This window comes from Balaenoptera physalus (genome assembly GCF_965194825.1).
Source record: "Balaenoptera physalus genome assembly, chromosome: 5".
Classification (NCBI taxonomy): domain Eukaryota; kingdom Metazoa; phylum Chordata; class Mammalia; order Artiodactyla; family Balaenopteridae; genus Balaenoptera; species Balaenoptera physalus.
Window position 1 is genome coordinate 51,234,086 of NC_138884.1, and position 21,098 is coordinate 51,255,183.

Genomic DNA, 21,098 nt, shown 5'->3' on the forward strand with positions numbered 1-21,098 from the left:
ACTGTTGCAAGCCCCTCCCTCTCATCTGAAGTGACTTCCAGGATATTTTAAAGGCTGGTGCCCTTTACCGCTGCATTTTTCACTATTTCCCCTTTTGGGAGTAAGACACTAAAGACTAAGACATTAAAAAACAACTGCATATACAAGGAAAATTAGTGACCATGCATGCCCAGGAAAAGGCTCAGAAAAGACCTGAGAAGACTTTAAGTTTAAACCTCAAGCTGATCTTCAGCATAAAGACAGCCCACAACAGTTAAAAAAAAAAAAAAAAAGCCAAACAATAACAAAAAAAAACAACAAACCTTAAGGAATAGGGAAAAATCTGATTTTCAGAGTTACCACATTATTAGACTCAAACGTCTAGTATTTAACAACCGAAAAAAATCACAAGGCATACAAAGAAACAGAAAAGTATGGCCTATTCAAGGGGAAAAATAAATCAACAGAAACTGCCTCTGTCTAGTAAAAATGCCATTAGTTCCTTTTCAAAGACTTTAAAACAACTGTCTTGAAGATGCTCAAAGAACTAAAGGAAGATGTGAACAAAGTCATTTGTGTTAACAAAATGGAACTATCAAGAGAGAAACAGAAAACCTAAAAAGGAACCACAGAGAGATTATGGAACTGAAATATTAATAACTGAAATTAAAAATTCATTAGAGGGGGGCTTCCCTGGTGGCACAGTGGTTAAGAATCCGCTGCCAATGCAGGGGACACAGGTTCAAGCCTGGTCTGGGAAGATCTCACATGTCATGGAGCAACTAAGCCCGTGCGCCACAACTACTGAGACTACACTCTAGAGCCCACTAGCCACAACTACTGAAGCCCACGCACCTAGAGCCTGTGCTCTGCAACAAGAGAAGCCATCGTAATGAGATGCCCGCGCACCACAACAAAGAGTACACCCCACTCGCCACAACTAGAGAAAGCCCATGTGCAGCAATGAAGACCAAATGCAGCCAAAAATAAATAAATAAATATTTTAAAAAATTCATTAGAGGGATTTGAAGGCAGATCTGGGCAGGTAGAAAAAAGATTTAGCAAAGTTGAAGCTAAGACGATGAAAATTATCAAGTCTGACAAACAGAAAGATTGAAGAAACATAAACAGCACCTAAGGGACCTGTGGGACACCATCAAACAGATCAACATACATATGATGAGAGTCCTAGAAAGACAAAAGACAGAGAAGGGGGCAGAGAGAATATCTGAAGAAGTACTGGCTGAAAACTTCCCAAATTTAATGAAAGACATGAACATAAACATCCAAGAGACTCCAAAAAAGATGACCTCAAAGAGACCCACACCAAGACATATTATAATCAAAGTTCCAAAAAGCTAAAGAGAGAATCTTGAAAATAAGAAGAGAAGTGAATCATCACATACCAGTGATCTCAATAAGATTATCAGCAGATTTCTCATCAGAAACTTTGGAGGCCAAAAGACAATGGGTGGATCTGTTAAAAGTACTAAAAGACAAAATGTGTCAATGAAGGATCTATATCCAGCAAAACTGTCCTTCAAAAGTGAGGGAGAAAGTAAGACACACCCAGATAAACAAAAGCTGAGGGAGTTCATGATCACTAGACCTGGTCTGCAACTCAAGGGAGACCTACAAGATGAAAAGAGATGAAAGAACACTAGACAGTAACTCAAAGCCATATGAATATAAAAGTAAATACATGGGTAATTAGAAAAGCTAGTATTATTATAACAGTGGTTTGTAACTGTACTTTTTATATTTGAGAGACAAATACATTTTTAAAGAATTATTAATGTAAAAAGCTATTTTACTGTAATTTTGCTTTATTACACCAAATCATGTTTCCTACATAATTTAGAATACTTAAAATAATAAGTAAAAAATAGAACTTAAATAAAATTGAAATTAAACAATTTTAATAATTTGAATTTTTAGTTCATGTTTTTAGGCACACAATGTATAAAGATGTAATTTTGTGACATCAACAACTGAAAAGGGTAGAGATGAAACTGTAAAGAAGCAGAGTTTTTGTCTGTTATTGAAGCTAAACTAGTATAAATTCAAATTAGAGTATTATAATTTTAGGATGTTAAATGTAATCCTCATGATAACCACAAAGAAAATGCCTATAGAGTATACACATAAGAAAATAAGAAAGGAACTTAAACATTTCACTACAAAAAAAATCAACTAAACACAAAAGAAGACAGTAATACAGGAAATGAGGCTCAAAAAGCTCTAAGGCACATAGGAAACAAATAGCACAATACCAGAAATAAGTCCTTCCTAATCAGTAATTACTACAAACATCAATGAATTAAACACTCCAATCAAAAGACAGAGATTGGCAGAATGAATAAAAACACATGATCCAATTATATGCTGTCTACACAAGACTCATTTGAGATCCAAAAACACAAACAGGTTGAAATGAAAAGGATTGAAAAAAATATTCCATGCAAACAGTAACCAAAAAAAGAGCCAAAGTGGCTACACTAGTATCAGACAAAAATAAGATTTTAAATAAAAAATGTTACAAGAAACAAAAAAGGACAGTATATATTAATAAAAGGTTCAACACAGCAAGAAAATACAATTATAAATATTTACATATATAATGACAAGTCATGAAAACATATGGAGCAAAAACTAAGAAATGAAGGGAGAAACAGACAGTTCTACAATAACAGTTGGAGACTTCAATACCCTACTCACAATAATGAACAAAACAACCAGACATAAGTATGGAAACAGAGAACTTAACACAATAAACCAAGTAGATCTAACAGACATATACAGAACACTACCCAACAACAGGAGAATACACATTCTTCTCAACTGCATGCACATGGGATGTTTTCCAGGAGAGATGACATATTAGGCCACAAATTAAGACTCAATAGATTTTAAAAAATAGATATACGAAGTATCTTCTCTAACCACAACACAATGAAGTTACAAATCAATAACAAAAAAGAAAAACGAAAAATTTACAAAATTGTAGAAATTAACACAATTTTAGACAACTGATGGATCAAAGAAGAAATCACAGAGAAATTAGAAAATACTTAGAGACAAATGAAAACAAAAACACAACATACTAAAACATGAGATGCAGCGAAAGCTAAGCTAATTTCCCACTAAGGGGGAAATTTACAGTTTTAAACACATCAAAAAAAACCCCCAAAACATCAAATCAACAACCTAACTTTAAAACCTCAGGAACTAGAAAAAAGACGAATAAACTAAACCCAAACCTAGCAGAAGGAAGTAAATAATAAAGGTTTGAGCAAAGAGAAATTAAACAGAGAAAAGAAAAACAATAGAGGAAAATCAATCAAGCCAAAAGTTGGTTCTCCGAAAAGATCAACAAAATTGACAAAACTTCAGCTAGACAGACTACGAAAAAAGAGAGGGACTTCCCTGGTGGTACAGTGGTTAAGAATACGCCTGCCAAAGAAGGGAACATCGGTTCAATCCCTGGTCCGGGAAGATCCCATATGCCGTGAAGCAACTAATAAGCCCGTGTGCCACAACTACTGAGCCTGTGTTCTAGAGCCTGTGGGACACAGCTACTGAGCCTGTGTGCCGCAACTACTGAAGCCTGCATAACTAGAGCCCATGCTCCGCAAAAAGAGAAGCCACCGCAATGAGAAGCCTGTGCACCGCAACAAAGAGTAACCCCTGCTCACTGCAACTAGAGAAAGCCCCACGCAGCAATGAAGACCCAACACAGCCAAAGATAAATAAAACTGAAAAAAAAGAAAATAAGAGATAAGCCTCAAATCACTATATTCAGAAATGAAAATGGGGACATTACTACTGATTCTAAAGAAATAAAAAGAACTATAAGAGAAAATTATGAACTGTACACCAACAAATTGGATAACCTAGATGAAAAGGACAAGTTCCTAGAAACACAAAACCTATTAAGACTAAATCACAAAGAAATAGAAAATCTGAATAGACCTGTAACTTGTAAAGAGATTGTATCAGTAATCAAAAATCTCCCAACAAATAAAAGCCCTGGACCTTATGACTTCACTGGTAAATTTTACCAAACATTTAAAGAACTAATACCATTCCTTCTCAAACTCTTCCAAAAAATGGAAGAGGAAGAAACACTTCCTCACTGATTCTATGAGGCCAGCATTACCCTGATACCAAAGCCAACAAGTGTTGGCAAGGATGGGGAGAAACTGGAACCCCTGTGTACTATTGGTGGGAATATAAAATGGTACAGCCACTGTGGAAAACAGTGTGGTAGTTCCTCAAAAAATGTAAAATAGAATTACCATATCATGCAGCAATTCCACTTCTGGATATATATCCAAAATAATTGAAAGCAAGATCTTTTTTTTTAATTGAAGTACAGCTGATTCACAATGTCATGTTAGTTTCAGGTGTACAGCACAGTGATTCAATCACATATATACATATGTATATAATATATATTCTTTTTCAGATTATTTTCCCTTACAGGTTATTATAAAATACTGAATATTGTTCCCTGTGCTATACAGTAGGTCCTTGTTGGTTATCTATATGTTAATCCCAACCTCCTAATTTATCCCTCCCCCCCTCATTTCCCCTTTGGTAACCATAAGTTTGTTTTCTATGTCTGTGACTCTGAAAGCAAGGTCTTGAAGAGATATTTATACACCCATGTTCATAACAGCTCTAATCACGACAGCTAAAACGTGGAAGCAACCCAAGTGTCCATAGACAAATAAACCGATAAGCAAAATGTGGTATATACATACAATGAAATATTATTCTGCCTTAAAAAGGAAATTCTGCAATATGCTATAACGTGGAGGACCTTGAGAACATTAAAGATATTATGCTAAGTGAAATAAGCCAGTCAAAAAAAGATAAACTGTATGATTCAAACATATGAGGTACAAGTAGTGAAAATCATAAAGATAGAAAGTATAATGATGGTTGCCAAGGGCTGTGGGGAGAGGAGAATGGGGGGCTTGTTTAATGAGTACAGAGCTTCAGTTTTACAAGATGAAAAGAGTCATAGGAATGGATGGTGGTGATGATGGCATAACAATGTGAATGTAAATAATACCACTGAAACATGCACTTAAAAATAATTAAGATGGTAAATTTTATGCTATGTGTATTTTATCACATTAAAAAAAATCTAATTTGAGAATAATTCAATAGCACATGACTTTCAGGATGTGGAATGCACTATCTCCAAAAAGAGAGGCTATGAGCTAAAAATTTTAAGTTTAAAGACTATCCGATGATGCAAAGCAAAAATAGAGGGTATTTTGACTGAAATAGGTTCATCCTAGATTTTGAGGTCAGATAATGGTTCCACCATTTACCAACTGAGTAACCTTGGGCAAATGACAATCTGCTTAAACTTTAGTTATCTCCTCTGTGAAACAGAGAAACCACTTACCTTACAGGAATATTCTGGGGGGTTAGAGATACGTTGTTGCTAAACACATACACTTGCATTATAAAAATCTCATTTTATTTGCATTTTCACATCGAATTTACTAGTATTTACATAAAGTCAAACTTACTCATTATCAAAGCATATTTGACGACTATTCACACCACCAATAGTTCTATGCTACAATCCTATTTTAGTGACAGAAACAAAGAGACTTTAAGTTAAAATCCGTGATTATACCACTTACTGGCTTTTTTTTTTTTTTTGAAGGCTTTGCTAACCTCAATTTCTTTACCTGTAAACAGATATACCTATCTACTTCATAAGACTATTCTGAGAATTATATCAAACGCAATAATAGATTTACAAGTGCTTATGAAAGTATGACCCATGTTGCAAATACTGGTATTATTAGCGTGGAAGCTTCACTTACTATGCAGTTTCTGAAAATGATAAATACCTTAGCTAGTCTTTCCCTGTATTACCTTTATTGTTAATTTCATCAACTATTTCCAGCTTTTGACAGGAACCAAAATGGTCAATGCAAGACTACAGATTATAGTTATTAATATCCTTTTTTTTTTTTTTTTTTTGGCTGTGCCACGCAGCATACAAGATCTTAGGTTCCCCAACCAGGGATTGAACCCGTGCCCCCTGCATTGGGAGCATGGAGTCTTAACCACTGGACCTCCAGGGAAGTCCCAATAGTTATTAATATCTTCTTAAAGTTACTGTGGTGGACACATGATGGTGACCCCCAATGAGTCATGCCTTCATATAATCCCCTTGAGTATGAGAAGAACCTGTGACTTGCTTCTAACCGACAGAATATGGAAAGGTGATGAACTGTCACTCTCTTGATTATGTTACATTACATAAGGTTGTGTGAGAGCCTCTCCTGCAAGCCTTGAAGAAGCTAAGTGCCATGGAGACAGCCACGTAGCAGGAAACTATAGGCAATCCCTAGGACCTGAGGGAGGCCTCCACCTGACTGTCAGTAAAAAGTTAGGGTCCTCAGTCACACAACTGCAAAGAAATTCTCCCAACAACCTAAATGAGTTTGGAAGTAGATTTTTTCCATAGTTAAGCATCCATAGGATAACAAAGACTGGCCCACACCCTGACTGGAGCTTTTGTGAGATCCTGAGCAGAGGACCCAGATGAGCCAGACTCCTTACTCACAGAAACCGAAAGATAATAAATGTGTGTTGTTTTAAGCCACTAAGTTAATGGTAGTCTGTTAAACAGAGTAGAGAACTAATACAGACACCTTCTGTCAGGTCTAAAATTCTATCTGAGGAAAGCATGTATAGATGTTCTAATAGGCAGCAATCACTCTAATATCTTTTAAGTTCACATTTCTGATGCAGAATAAACAATGAACAGATGGAACAAATAGAAAACAAATACCCCAATTTGTAGTTGAAAACCTCTTCAGTAAACAGTCAGATAGTAAGTATTTCAGGCTTCACAGACGGTAAATCTCTATCACAACTACTCAACTTTGCCAATGTAGCACAAAAGCAACCACAGACAATAGTAAATAAATGAGCACAGATGTATTTCAGTAAAACTTAATTTATAAAAACAGTTGGTGTCATTTGACCCTTGGGTCACAGTTTGCCAAAACCTGAGAAGGATGGCTGATTTAAACCCAACTATGTCAATAATCATGTTAAATATAAGTGGTCTAAACACCCCCAACTAAAAGGCAGAGACTCAGGAATACTACTCAGCAATAAAAAAGAGTAAGGCATTGAAACACATAACATTATGCTGCATGAAAAAAAAACCAGTCTCAAAAGGTTACATACTATATGATTCCATTTATGTAACAATCTTGAAATGATAAAATTATAGAGATGGAGAGAAGATTAGTGGCTGCCAGGGGCTAAGGAAAGATGAAGGAAGAGGAGTGGCTGGGGCTGTAAATGGGTACCACAAAAGATATTTATGATAGAACTATACTATATCTTGACTGTGGTAGTGGTCACATGAATTTACGCATGTGATAACATATACATTCATAAATTACTGCATGTAAAACAGGAGAAATCTGAATAAGGTAAGCAGACTATATTAATGTCAATTCCTTGGTTGTGATATTGTTCTAAAGTTATGCAAGATATTAGCATTGAGGGAAACTGGGTGAAGGAGATACAAGATCTATTATTTCTTATGACTGCATGTGAATCTACAATTACCTCAAATAAAGGCTAAAAAAAAAAAAAAAAAAAAGACAGACTGGGTAAGAAAAAGTGGGGGGAAAAAAAAAAAGTGAGACCCAACTATAAGTTGCCTACAAGAAAAGAGCCACTTCAAGTATAAAGATACAAGTAAGTTAAAAGGATAGAAACAGATATACCATGCTAATAGTAATGCTAATAGTAATAGTAAAGAAAATGGAAGTGGCTGCATTATCAAACACAAACTTCAGAGCAAAAAAAATTACTGGTGATAAAAAAAGACACTATATAAAACATAGATATCCACATGCAAAAGAATAAAGTTTGACTCTTACCTTACACCATACACAAAAATTAACCCAAAGTATATTAAAGATCTAAATGTGAGACCTGAAACTGTAAAACTCCTAGAAGAAAACATGGGGAAAACACTTTATGACACTGGATTTGGCAATGATTTCTTGGATATATGACCAAAAGCACCAGCAACAAAAGAAAAAAAATAGACAAACGGGACTATATCAAACTTTAAAACTTCTGTGCAGCAAAGGAAACAATCAACAGGGTAAAAAGGCAACCCACAGAATGGCAGAAAATATTTGCAAACCATAGACCTGATGAGGGGTTAATATCCATAATAAACTCCTATAACTCACAATTAAAAACTGATAATCCAATTAAAAATGGGCAAAGAACTTGAATAAACATTTCTCCAAAGAAATACAAATGACCAATAAACATATGAAAAGGTGCTTAACATCACTAATCATTAGGGAAATGCAAATCAAAATCACAATGAGATACCACCTCACACTTTCAAAACAAACAGAAAATAACAAATGCTGGCCAAGATGTGGAGAAACTGGACTCCTTACGCACTGTTGCTGGGAATATTAATACAGTACAGATAGAACGTAAACAGTATGACAGTTCCGCAAAAATCTAAAATAGAATTACCACATCATGCAGCAATCCCACTTCTGTGTATATATACAAAAGAACTGAAAACAGGACCTAGAAGATATATTTGCATAACCATGTTCACTGCAGCATTATTCACAATAGCCAAGAGGTAGAAGCAACCTAAATGCCCATCAATGGATGAATGGATAAAGAAAAAGTGGTATACACATAGAATGAGTATTATTCATAGAATAAGTATTATTCAGTCTTTAAAAAAAAGAAGAAAATTGTTATATGCCACAACACAGATGGACCTTGAGGACATTTATGCTAAGTGAAATAAGGCCGTCACAAAAAAGACAAATACTGCATGAATCCACTTATATGAGGTATCAAAACTAGTCATATTCTTAGAAAAAAATAAAATGGTGGTTACCAGAGGCTGAGGGGTGGGGAAAAAGAAGAGTTGTCGTTCAATGGGTATAAGCATTTCAGTTTTGCACAATGCAAACACAGTTAACACTAATGTACTGTACACTTAAAAATGGTTTAGATGGGAAATTTTACGTTGTTTTTTACCGCAATAAAAAAAAAAAAAAAGACACTACATACATAAAAGGGTCAATTCACCAAGAAGATATAATAATTCTAAGTGGTGGAGTCAGGGCTCAAACCTAGCCAGCAGGACTCCAAGTGTCTGTGCTGTTAACCCCTGCACTACTGTTCAGAGCATACTGCAAGTGAAACAGAATTACAGAACAAAAATACATGAAAAATCAAAGTCTAATTCTCCCTTGTAAAACCAGCTATTTTTTCTAATTCCTCTGCTTTTGCAAGTGGCAACGCCATTTTTTCAGTTGCCCTAATTCAAATCCTGAGCCAATCTGACTCCTTTTTCGACTTACATAACCCATCAGTTTTAATTCCCCTGATTTCTACTTGGGAAAAAATCTCTCTCCTATTCATCTCTTTCTTCCTACTCTCATTGAACTCTACTCTCTTTCACTGTACTCTAATTCCTATCTTCCATTAACCAATCACCATGCCCCTCTGTCCCATCCCTAAACATCTATCAAGGGCAAGGCTGCAAGATTTATCTAGCTCTAAGTGTCACTTCCAAACTGCTTAATGTTATGTATTTCAACAGCTTATCCAGGCATTCAAGGCTCTCCTTGCTCTGACTCCAGCCTACCTCCCAATCTTTTGCTCCATTAATTTTTGACATAAAGTAGGGAAAAGGAGGGGAAAGACTATTTACTAAACCACTATGTGTCACATATTTTTCCAGAAATCTTACATATACAGTTGTCCCTCAGTATCCATGGGGGATTGGTTCCAGGACTCCCCTCAAATACCAAAACCCAACGATGCTCAAGTCTCTTATACAAAATGGCATAATACAGTTGGCCCTCACTTTCCACAGATGCAGAACCTGCAGATACAGAGGGCAGACTGTACTCTGTCATTTAAGCATCACAACTACATTATAGATGGCCTAAACATCCCTGACTTGCCCTGTCACACAGGTAGAAAATGGTGGAAGGGACTTCCCTGGTGGTGCAGTGGTTAAGAATCCGCCTGCCAATGCAGGGAACACGAGTTCGAGCCCTGGTCCAGGAAGATCCCACATGATGCAGAGCAACTAAGCCCGTGTGCCACAACTACTGACGCCCGCACACCTAGAGCCCGTGCTCCACAACGAGAAGCCACCGCAATGAGAAGCACACACACCGCAACAAAGAGTAGCCCCCGCTCTCCGCAACTAGAGAAAGCCCACGTGCACAGCAACAAAGACCCAATGAAGCCAAAAATAAATAAATAAAATAAATTTATTAAAAAAAAATGGTGGGAGCTAGGGTTTCACTTCAGTTCTGATTAAGCCCATTCTTCTACTATATCACAGACTTCACTATTCCATTTTCCTCAAGTTTATGTACAAGTCCTCAAGCTGTTCCTCATGGGGCAATGATGTGAAAGCCTAGCTTATTAAGTAATGCTTCTTTCATGAAGTCTTCTCTAATTCTTCCAATGGGATGTGATCTCCCTTCTATGAACACAAATAGTACTTTGACTTCTCTAATTCATTCATTTTTCTTCCCCTTGTGTTTTAGACATATCTGCTTAATACAGTGTGAACTCTTTGAAAAGGTTATGTCTCAAAAACATCTACGTATCTTACCTTATGTCAAACTACTCTAGCTTCTGTCTAGTAAAAGGCTTTATTATGGTCATAAAATTATTTCCTTTGTCAGAGGACTGCTCTATAAAAAGGGCATTAACAAATATTCATTTTGATAAAATTACTTTTACATTTGACATCAGATTTGGGCAAAACACAACAGCTCAAAAACTTTCTATACTAAATTCTTTGAAAATGGTCTATTTAAAGAATGCAATGTTTTCAACTTTTTAAAAAGTCTATTATATAAAATAGAACAGGAAGACAGGAGCAGGAAAAAAATATTTACCCTAAGATACTCACTCTATAGTACTTAGCCGAGGGACTTCCCTGGCGGTCCAGTGGTTAAGACTTTGCCTTCCAATGCAGGGGGTGCAGGTTCAATCCTTGGTTGGGGAGTTAAGATCCCACATGCCTTGCGACCAAAAAACCAAAACATAAAAAACAGAAGCATTACTGTAACAAATTCAATAAAGATGTTAAAAAAAAAAAAAGATAACATCCTAGTAAGAACTGACTGTGGGGCTTATAAAGACTGCATATTAATAATGAGTGCAAGTGTAACTCCACCTAAACTCTAACCCAGAATTTTTTTTAATGTATCTAAGATTCTGACTCTTAGGAAGAAAAAAAGATGATATTCCTTCTTCCCCCAATATATTAAGAGATCAAAAACACCAGAAAAGAAGAGAGATGGTCCATGGAAGTTTGTTTCTATCATACCCTGGCACATTATGGCACTGAGGCAGACAGGAAGTTGAGGCCATATTTATTGTTCCTCTAAGAGCCAGTAAAGTCATATCAACCAACAAAATAGGAAGTTCTGAAGAAAAAAATAGTTCAAACACAAGAAGATAGGTTTTACTGGTTCACTGCAGGAAATACACAACAAAAATAGTGTACTTTTACACGTAAACACAACAATTTACAATGAATCACAGAAAAGAGGCCTTACAGCAAAAGCATAAAGGTACTACTATGTTAAGTCAGCCCACTTTATTCTCTATTTTCAAACTTCTTTGCATTTATAATCTGACATTATAGCATGTACTATCAAGATGAAATACTATTATGCAGAATACTGTATTAACTCATACTGTATTATCCTCAGAAAGGTCTTTACAGGCAAAGAGTGACTTTTATACTAAATATTAATCAGAAGAGTACTAAGTAGAAAGAATTCCAAATGGCACTTTGATTGAAAGCACCTCTAAAATAAACTCAATGCTATATAGTTACTGATGCAGTACTTACTATAGGCAGCAATAGTGCTATTAGACTCATTCTTCTTTAAAATAACTTTAGTTTGTACTCTTTACAATTCAGTTATAGAAGAAGATTTTAAATGATACAAAATATATTTTATAGCAGTTTCTGATTAATTTTAGAGCTATATCTGAAAGTTGACAGAGAATGTGTGTGTATTTACCAAACTTAACTCGTGTGGATTTGTGAAATAAGATAGTAAACCCCACCTTATGTTGTATAGAGGAAAACATGACTGCATGTAATTCTCCACACACTTCATGCTATTTCATACCTCTCTGCCTCTGTTCAGGCTATCTTCTCATTTTGAAATGCCCTTTACCAACTCCCAGTCTTATCAACTGACTCTTACTCATTTGTTAAGACTCAGCTGAGGGGCTTCCCTGGTGGCGCAGTGGTTGAGAATCTGCCTGCCAATGCAGGGGACACGGGTTCGAGCCCTGGTCTGGGAGAATCCCACATGCCGCGGAGCAACTGGGCCCGTGAGCCACAATTACTGAGCCTGCGCGTCTGGAGCCTGTGCTCCGCAACAAGAGAGGCCGCGATGGTGAGAGGCCCGCGCACCACGATGAAGAGTGGTCCCCACTTGCCGCAACTAGAGAAAGCCCTCCCACAGAAACGAAGACTCAACACAGTCATAAATAAATAAATAAAAGAACGTGAATTTCTTAAAAAAAAAAAAAGTTGATCTGCTAAAAAAAAATAAATAAATAAATAAAAAATTAAAAAAAAATAAAAAGACTCAGCTGAGGTTCATTTGCTCAAAAAGGCCAGCCCTGAATATCTCCCTTATTCCTAGCCTGGATTGGGTGTACTTCCTCTGTGCTCCTATAACAGTTTAATCACATCTTTTTCATTGCACTTATATAGTGGATTATACCATATTCAACTTTTTAGTCAAATTTACAATACTCGTAATAATTGCCTAATCACTATTAGTCTTTCCCGTAACACTATTTAAGTTCCCAAAATATAGGCACTTTCTACTCACTCCTACTGTTCCCATGTTGAGCACAACACATGGTAAATAGAGGTATTAAAAATACTTTTGGAATGGATGAACAGATTAATTATGAACCCTGGAGACTATTTTTCTATTATCCAAATCAACATATAAATTATCTTAACTAAAATAACACTGCATTCTGCATATATTATTTTAATCACAATCATAAAGGATGTCACTTAGCAGACATTTTTGAATTACTTCATTTCACAGGTAAATGTTTCTTAAAATTTATTTTTTTACTTTTAAGTCAGAAAAAAATAAGCTATACTCATTATTTCCTTTTTATTTACAAAAGCAAAGAGTATAGAGATTTTAAATTTTGAATCAAATGGTCCAGAAAAAAATATATTATGCCAATAATTAAAGGAGAATCTGCTGCTTTGACAAACTGAATTATAGCTTCAGTAGTTCCTACTCAGTAAAGGTACATGCAACTTCCAAGAATTTACTACTGTGACTTACAAGAAAAGTGTTTCTTAGCATTAGCATGTTTAGATACAATTGTTATTTGTTATCAGAGTCTGCTTGTTAAATACTACTGTCATTTCCCAGGTCTAAAAACAACATTTTCACTGCACTGTATATTTTGTAAGATGTTTCTATTTTAGAGTCTGTTTTATTGAGAAGGCATTCTACTGATGCTTCACTACCAATAATCATTTCCTTGTTTGAACTGGACCACGTAATTTATTACAGTCACAATAGTTTAAGGGTCTAGTATAAAACAGTTTAAAAAAAAAAAAAAAGGACTTGAAGTTTACCTAAATATGTGAATTGCATTTGCAAACTCTTAAAAGGAGCCCCTATTGTTATTTTTACTTGAGAATGTCATAGAAGTCACAGGGTTGTACTCAGATAACAGATGATAATTACTTGAATAAAAACATGAAGCCTACTAAAAAATTAATTTACCAATAATTTGTTTCCAAGTGTCAAAAGATGAGATATTTCCCACTCAATATATGAAATAAAGCAAAAAACACAAAGCTAAATAATAATTATTACTTACATCAGGAAGAGCCATGCTGGTCAGGCATAGTCCCTCTGAGTAGAGCACATTGCTAACCTTACACAGAGCTTGCGAGGAAGTGTGGCGTTCACTGACTGGTGGACTTGCAGAGGCTTGCAAAATCTTGTTCACTAAGGGAAGTTGTTGTTGATTTATTACACTGACTTAAAATGAATGCTAAAGAACTGTCATTTATTGAGTAAGCAGATTGAAATTGGTTCTGATGACTAATTGTTACCATGGCTATACAAGAATCAGTCTTCTCTTTGGAGTCTGGGAACTTCCTTTTATTTTTACAAAATAAGCACATAAAGCAACATATGCATATATATCCTAAGGATATATAGTACTTATGTGGTTTTATAACATTTCAAGAAATTTCAATAAAAAAACAAACACTGTCAGTGTTAAGGATAAACACCATTTGTCTTATATTAATCATTCAATCAGTCATCACATGTTATATTGCAGGTTCTGGAAATTCAAAGATGAATATGAAAAGCAACAACAAAGTGCTTTACAGCAGTACTAGCAGTACTATTCAAAGTGGATCTGGTCCACAAACTTTTTTTTAAACAGGTCTGCAGTGAGGTAGTACACAAATGGAGTGTCTAGAAACTCTGATAGCAAAGTTATATTTGAAAGTAATTTTATGTCTGTTGAATTTCATAAAAAATTGAAGTCTGAATTTTGTGTGTCCTTTTTTTCATTTCATTTTTCCAGTAATTAATTTATTTTTGTTGTCTTTAACAAAGTATTAGTTCACAAACTAGTTTTTCCCTACAGCGTCTGAAAAGCACTACTTTATGGGACTCAAGAAAGGCAGGTAGCCACAATAGGTGAGGCTGTATTATGTTTTGCTAGTTACTAAGATACATGCAAAAATAACATGTATTACACACCAGGAAAGTACCCACATCAAAATCTGAAGAATGGTGTTGTTAGTGGCCCAGACGAAAATCCCTCAGCAGATGATACAGCACACTTAAGAAAGGCTGCATCATCAATCCTCTAGATGGATGAGATTATAATGAATGGAAAAACAAGTGACTCATTAAAATGCTTCAAGAGTCAGATCCTAAATGTGAAGAAATTTAGGAATACCTTAACCAATCTATCTCTTGTATTTTCCTTTTTTTAAAAAAAAAAATGTATGCAAAAGCATAATCTAATTTTTTTAAGTAATCTGTCCCCCCAAAAGATGAATAAGACATGACATAATTCCCACCATTAAGGAGCTTGAATCATCTAGACGGGACACAAACAGGTGATAATAATATTGTGGTAAAGGCAATAGTAGAGAAATATGCCGGATAATATGGGAGAGCCTAAACTAGCCTTCGTGATCAAGAGGGCTCCCCATTGAATCCAATAGCTCACACGTACTCAAAGTTCCCATTCCACTTTATCCAACTATAACCAAGTTTCACACACTCTACTCCCTAAATTTTTCTCATATTGTTGGCCTTGCTTCTCCAGCCACACCACTTTAGTCACAGGCCTCATCATCTCACAGTTATTATTATAGCCTCCCCACAGCCTCTTCTCTCCCCAATACATCCTTCTTACTGCTGCCAGTTATCATTCCCAAATTCAAATCTGATCACATCACCTCAATGCTTAAAAACTTCCATGGATAATGTAACAGTAAGTAGAAAAAACTAGGTACAAACTGTATGATCTGTATTTTATAGATGTATATGTGATAGGTTTCTAACTTGAACTGCGTTTACAATCAATTAATGAAACAATTCCAAAGCCTCTATTTTTTACAGAGAAATTTGTGAAGGAAAATAAGGAAATATAAGTTTAAAGCTGGCTGCAGAACTTTAAGGCATGGGCTATACAAAGTATAATCCCAAAGCTCTTCAAATTCTAAGAAAGAAAGAGAAATGACTAAATGTTTACTCCTATTATAGCTAGCATTGTTTTAACTAGGTTAAATATTCCTATATATTATTAACATTTTATAATACTTTAAAGTCCCTTATATAATGATTATATGGTACACTTGTTGATTTTATAGGACTTAAGAAGTAGCATGGTATAGGAGAAAAAACAGTGAGTTAGGTATCAGAATTGGATTTTAACTAACTGCATTATTGGGAAGTTACCTAATCTCTCATGTCTCAGTTTCTTCATTTATAAAAGAACAGCATTGGTCTAGGTCAGGGGTCAACAATCTTTTTCTGTAAAGGGCCAGACAGTAAATATTTCAGGCTTTATGTGTCACTGAGACTGTCACAACTACTCTACTATGCCATTGTGGTAGGAAAGCACCCATAGATAATAAAGTAATGAGTGTGGTTGTGTTCCAATAAAACTTTACAAAACCAGAAGCAAGCTGGGTTTGGCCTACAAGACCATAGATCTGGGAAATCACTGTTTACAGTCTTCCCTTGATATCCTGGGGGATTAGTTCCAGGACACGGCCCTTTGTACCAAAATGCAAGGATACTCAAGTCCCTTATATAAAATGGCATGGTATCTGCATATAACCTATGTACATCCTCCTCTCATATACTTTAAATCCTCTCTGAATTAATTATAATATCTAATACAATGTAAATGCTATGTAAATAGCTGCCAGTGCACAGCTAATTCAAGTTTTGCTTTTTGGAACTTTCTGGAATTTTTTTTCTTGAATATTTTCGATCTGAGTTTCCTCGAATCTGCATATATGGAATCTGCATATACAGAGGGCCTACTGTACTTCTAGTTCTAAACTATGAGAGTACTTTTTTCCTATTTAAAATTATTTAAGCTGTTGCCTTTCTTTTTAGAGAAATCTATAGTCATATCTAACACAAGGCACATAAACTAGTGGTTAATAGCAGACTTTAGAGCCAGTTTTGAGATTCCCTACTAGTTGTGTAACCTTGGGCAAGTCACTTAAAATCACTCTGAGCCTCAGCTTTCTGTAAGACTGTTGGGAAGGATAAATGAAGTAGTATAAGTAAAGTACTTAGCCCTGTATCTAGTTCACAGCAAGTATTCAATAAATGGACATTATTACTTTTACAAATTATGTGATCCTCAGCCCTTGATGAGGAACACAATCCTCCAATCAACATTTTTTCCAGCAAAGAAATAAAATATGCTATATAATGATCTACATTCAGATTCAGTTTTCACTATAGCAAAAGATGAGAACTGGCCATATTACTCTAAGTCTTTCTTTTTTAAAAAATAAACAACAGTCAGCATTAGTTGAGTGCTTACTATCTACTTTGTATGTATGACTGTATGACTTTGGTTAAGTTATATAACCTTTTATCAGCCTCAGTTTCTTCACCTGTAAAAATGAGGAAAGTTACAGTACAAACTTCATAATTCATAAAATTGTTATAAGGACTGAATTAATAAATTGTCTGGCACAAAAGCTATACAAGTAACTGCTATTATTTGAGTTAGATATTTCACATTTATTCATTCCACTCCTCAGGACAACTCAAAGAGGTATTATTCCTATATTTACAGTTGTAGACAATACGGCTCAGAGAAGTTAAGAAACCTACCCAAGGTCACACAGCTATTAAGTGGCAATGCCCAAGACTCAACACAGGCTTGCATGACTATATAGCCAAAACTCTTAACACTAGGCTAAAGATGGCATTAACTGTCTTTGTACAGGGAGTGTAACTACATCTTTGTATGGTATGTATAGATTTTAAGAACTAAAATATGGATGTTAATAACATTCTCCCCATACAGAAAATGTTTTTGAATTTTTTTTAAAGTTCAAGAGTAAGAGAACACACATAAAATCACTGATTTTTTAAAAACTGAAGTATAGTTGATTTACAATGTTGTGTTTGTTTCAGGTGAACAGCAAAGTGATTCACTTATACGTATTTTTTTCTTTTTCAGATTCTTTTCCCTTATAAAATCACTGATCTTCTTAACATGACAGTATCACCATAGATAAAATTTTTGCTAAAATGATTCCTGTTTTCTGTATCCAATTAATTTAACTCAAACTTTCATTATTAAAGAAATACGCAATCTTCTGCATTAAAATAACTAAAGATGCAACACAGTGACTTTTATATATATATGTGTGTGTATACAGATATACACACACTATGCAAATGCTGACATTCATCTCTAACTGATCTTCGAGATCCATATAGACCTCTCAGACTAATTTTATAAAGTGCAAATCTAGAGAGCTAAACATAGTTCCGCTACTTTATAAATCCCCAAGTATTTATTTAGAACCTTGAACTTTGAAAAGCATTCAGATATCAAATGAAAATACCAATATCAAAGGGGAAAAGAAAAAAAAAAACTCAAAAAAGAGAGGGACTTCCCTGGTGGTCCAGTGGTAAAGAATCCGCCTTCCAATGCAAGGGACGCGGGTTCGATCCCTGGTCAGGGAACTAAGATCCCACATGCCACGGGGCAACTAAGCCCGCGGGCCACAACTGCTGAGTTCATGCACCTCAATGAGAGAGCCCACCTGCCACAAACTACAAAGCCCACGCGCCCTGGAGCCTGCGCACCACAACTACAGAAGAGAAAACCCGCACGCCTCAACGAAAGATCCCGCATGCCTCAACGAACATCCTGCGTGCCTCAACTAAGACCTGACACAGCCAAATTAATTAATTAATTAATAATTTTTTAAAAAGACATTACTCCACTGGATAGACTCATTCATAAGTTTGTATACCATCACTTGATCCACCTCATACTCTTCAGACCTTGTGACTGCTACTGGTAACTGACCCAGAAACAGAAGTTGGCTTCACACTGTAAAGCCTTATAGCCCAGCAATCTATCACTAACAAAGAAAATAGGGCAGTTTGATATAGCTTACTTGCAAACTCTATTACAGGAAATGAACTCAAACTTAGAATACTAACCTACTTCTGAAATTCCCAAAATGCAAATAAGATTAATTTTAAATGTCATAATTAAAATCACAAATTAAAATTTAATCTACATAAGCTGACTGTAAATTTCACATTCTTTCCAAAAGAGCAATGCTGAATGTTAAAATGATCATCAATTAGGATTCAATATAACTTCACATTCCGTGTTATATAAGAAGAAATATAACAACATAAATATATTATGTAAGTATCATCATCTAGTTTGGAAGAGAAAAATACTTAATTTTCTTTAGCATTTGGTGTTTCGTTGAGAAAAGAAAAAAAGTCCAAACTTTAGAATAAACAAACCAAATTATCTTTTAGCATTTTAAAATCATATTCTAACATGCTGGATTGTATCAGGGTGACATTCTTTTTTTTTTTTTTTTAATTTATTTTCTTTCTTTATTTATTTATGGCTGTGTTGAGTCTTCGTTTCTGTACGAGGGCTTTCTCTAGTTGCAGCGAGCGGGGGCCACTCTTCATCGCGGTGCGCGGGCCTCTCACTATCGCGGCCTCTCTTGTTGCTGAGCACAGGCTCCAGACGCGCAGGCTCAGTAGTTGTGGCTCACGGGCCTAGTTGCTCCGCGGCATGTGGGATCTTCCCAGACCAGGGCTCGAACCCGTGTCCCCTGCATTAGCAGGCAGATTCTCAACCACTGCGCCACCAGGGAAGCCCCAGGGTGGCATTCTTTGCCGTGCATTTTAATGCCCATCAAGGCTGGAAGAGTAGGAGGAGGAGTGGACATTATCTGCCTAACAATAATGGATCAATCAGTGGTGTGCGCTCCAGGTATAAGCAGCAGCACTCTTATTGGTATGAACATAATATATCAAAAATATCAACCTCTATTTCTAGAAGAAAAACAGGCACTCACGGTGCTTCAAAAATTATCTGTATACACATACACAAACACACAAAATTCTGTTCACTTTCCTTTATCAAAAAAAAATTTTTTTAAATAATCTGCAGAATATCTAGTAAAGAAACCTCCTTAGATAACTGAAGCTAATGCTTCAGTTCAGTTAAAAAGGGTCGTGAACTCCTTTTAAACATACATTGAAAGCTGTGGGTCTTCTCCCCAGAAAAACACAAATTTACACAGAATTCAGACTCTTGGAAGACCATTTATGGACACATCCATAGATCCAGGTTAAGAACCACAGACAAAGCAGAAATTTTCTCAAGGTCCCTTTGACCCTCTTCCATAATTTTACCTCTGACTCACAAGAACCAACTAAATTATTCATAACCAGACAATGAACTCTCTTGTACAGCCAACCCTTAAAAAAAAAAGTTTGACAGTACTTACATAAGCAGTATTCAAAAGAAAATAAACTACACTGGCAGCATTTTGAAATACAGCATGTGACTAATGATACTGATGAATATGATAGTGCATTACAGTTTATAAAATGACTTCACATTATAAAAATGAATATTTTTACCCCCTTTTACAGCTAAGGAAATAGAGGCTCAGAAAATAACTTGACAGGGTCACACAGCCAACAACTGAAGAGCTGGTATTCTAATCCAGAGTTGCCTAGTTCCAGAACTGAGCTCAATATGTTATTATATCCTGATGCTTCCACAAGAGCCCCTCACACAAAGAAAATAGATTTTTTTTTTAAAAAAAGCCTAATGGGTCACATTTTAGTGTAGCTGTGTCTTGAATATTGACATCAATTTTTTTTAAAAAGTATATTTCAAATGTTCCATTTCCTCTTGCTTCATTGGTTTACATAAAACATGTTTTTCAGAAAAGTGAAGAAACTCTCAAGCTAATGAGTTTCAGGACTGAAAAATATGACATTTTCTTATTCTACGAAGCATTTCTTCTCCCTCATCTCTTTAGTTCTTAATACACAAAAATAAATGACTCTTTGTTGAAAATTCAAATATAAGAAACCAGTTTAAATATCCAATGTTTTAAAACACAAAAGCTATTTGAAATTAATTTTTAGGACGTTCAAAATAGCCCCTTTAATCTTTTCAAAATGACAAACCCATTTTCAGTTCTCTACAACTCTTAAAAGAGTTCTTGATTTTTTGAAAAAGGGTCATTTGTCTAATCCCACAGAACGTACAACGCCAAGAGTGAACCTTCAGGTAAACTCTGGACTTTGGGTGATGGTGTATCTATGTAGGTTCATCGAGTGTAACAAATGTACAATTCTGGTGTGGGGATTTTGTTAGGGGAGACTGTGCGTACATGGGGCAAGGCAGGGGGCATATGAGAGCAGAGGGTATATGAAATCTGTACCTCCCAC

At 35.5% G+C, this 21,098-nt stretch overlaps 1 protein-coding gene across 12 annotated transcripts in view; it reads right to left on the reverse strand.

Moving 5' to 3' along the window:
- Positions 1–21,098, reverse strand: part of KLHL8 (kelch like family member 8) — a 53,666-nt gene that overhangs the window by 30,631 nt on the left and 1,937 nt on the right. For 3 of the 12 annotated variants that reach the window (XM_082463242.1, XM_082463248.1, XM_082463247.1), the window contains 2 exons: positions 13,951–14,081; positions 10,970–11,081 (listed from right to left, as the gene is read on the reverse strand). The exons of 4 other annotated variants lie outside the window; for them this stretch is intronic. The gene's annotated coding sequence lies outside the window, so the exon portion shown is untranslated. Of the gene's footprint in view, positions 1–10,955; positions 11,082–13,950; positions 14,082–21,098 lie in introns of all 12 variants that reach the window. 5 more of the 12 variants (XM_082463246.1, XM_082463245.1, XM_082463251.1 and 2 more) reach the window with 4 other exon arrangements.